Genomic DNA, 2,187 nt, shown 5'->3' on the forward strand with positions numbered 1-2,187 from the left:
AAAAAAAAAAAAGGGCATTTCCTGTTTGATTCACTTATTTTATTATAATTGAAATGACACATCTTAATGAATCATCATTTCTGTAATTGTCACCCTTTGCCTTTTCCCTAAAGGATGCTTTGCTTCACCTCCCAAACCAGATTTTTTTTCCCTTTCTTTCAGAAAAATTTCTCATTGTTACTTATAACATTTTTTAACTTGGTGACAGTATACCAAAATTCACACCACTAAATAATAGGGACAATACTCGAAATTTACTGGCACTTTTGATTAATTAACTTGGAAGTTTCTTCAAAATGCTTCAAAATTTGTATCTTCAGATGCATTCCAAGGATTAGCATTGTAACTTATCCAGAGATAAGGCAATTTTGCTCTGATGTTCTTAATATCATAGCTTTGAAGCTCCACAAGTCTTACAGCCTTTGCAAAGAAGTCTATTCAGAGAATATATTCAGCACGTAAACTGTGTGTATACCGTGATTCTGACCCTATTACAGGGCCATGTTGTATTTCTACCAAATGGTACTATTCTATAGCACAAATACAATGCACTGTCACTGTTTATTTACTTGGCTATAGAATCCTTCTGAAACCACATATTCCTTCTGTGAACTAACATCTCTGTCAACAGTGTCTTTGATCTTATCCACGAACCTGACATAAGACTGTCAAAAGATTTTTTTTTTTTTCTCCTGGTACTAGTGATTGAACCCAGGGGTGCTCTACCACTGAGCTACAACCCAGCCCTTTTTATTTTTTATTTCAAGACAGGATCTTGCTAAATTGTCCAGACTAGCCTTGAACTTGTGCCTCAGCCTCCATGTCACTGGGATTACAGGCCTGTGCCACCATGCCAGCCAGTATCGAAAATGCTAGCTAGCTAGTTGATGCATGTCTTCTCCTTAGAGTGTGCTCTGATACAGCATTATTGTTCTTCTAGTAAAGAATTCAATTACACGTTTTGACTTTCTTTCTTTTGATAAGTGGAAGCACTGTGAAAGGGGAACAGATGGGAAGCAGAGCAACTGGGAGAGACAGTCTTGCAAAAACCCAAGCAAGAGACAACAAAAAAGACCTCTGTTGTGGAAATGGAAGGAGGGGATTAACTAGAGACATTTTGAAATAAGAATCAATAGGACAAGGGGACAGACTAAATGTGAGGGATAAAGGGAAAAATCAGTAATATCAAGGATAGTTTCTTTTACAAAAAAATGAACAAAATTTGAGTAGATGATAATGTCAATTAAAAATGGGAAGAAGAGCAGATTTAGGGCTTTAAAGAGTGGACAAGAGGTTCCATTTGTAACTTTTAGACATTTAGAGTTTGTGAAACGACCAGGTAGGAAATACTAGTGTGAGTGAAGCTTAGCAAAAGCCTGAGATCTGGAAATAGATCGCCACAATAAAAGAGAGAGAGAGATGTCAATAAATGGGACAGGCATACAGAAGTAATCAAAGGAGACAGATGGACAACAAAAATGCAGAACAAAAATGAGTGTCATGAGAGCTGAATTAAGAGAATTTCAAGGAGAAAGAGGTAGTTTCCAATGAGATCAAGTTAGAAAAGGCCTGAAAAGAGATCACTTGGGGCTGGGGTTGTGGCTCAGCGGTAGCACACTCACCTAGTGTGTGCAAGGCCTTGGGTTTGATCCTCAGCACCACATAAAAATGAATAAATTAAATAAAGGTATTGTGTCCAACTACACCTAGAAAATAAATATTTTTTTTAAAAAAGAGATCACTAATATATGTGGTTATAGTTTATAATTTTCAAAAGGTAAAGAGAGAAGGGCACTGGCGACATTTACAGGAGTACTATTTACTGTTGCCAGAAATAGCTTTTATAATGGGTAACAATCTTTCATTCTACAATAAGAAACAAAAAGCTTAAAGTGCCTTTTTAAGTTAAAACAATAATAAATTTGTTTTCTTGAAAATGTAATGAATCACAAAATTTTAGAATTAGAAAGGTTTTAGAATTTTTGCTGACCACCTAATCCATCTTCCTTATTTTACAGTTGAGGAAACTCTGGTACAGAACAGGTAATTTTTTTTTTTTCCAAGAAGAATGCAATAGGACTAGAGCTATCACAGAGTTCTGTCCACAAAACATATGAAACCCCAAGGATAGCTCTTCTTGTGCTTTCACTAATATACACAGAAGTGAATATACAGAACTACAGGATG

This window comes from Marmota flaviventris, chromosome 2 (genome assembly GCF_047511675.1).
Source record: "Marmota flaviventris isolate mMarFla1 chromosome 2, mMarFla1.hap1, whole genome shotgun sequence".
Taxonomy (NCBI): Eukaryota; Metazoa; Chordata; class Mammalia; order Rodentia; family Sciuridae; genus Marmota; species Marmota flaviventris.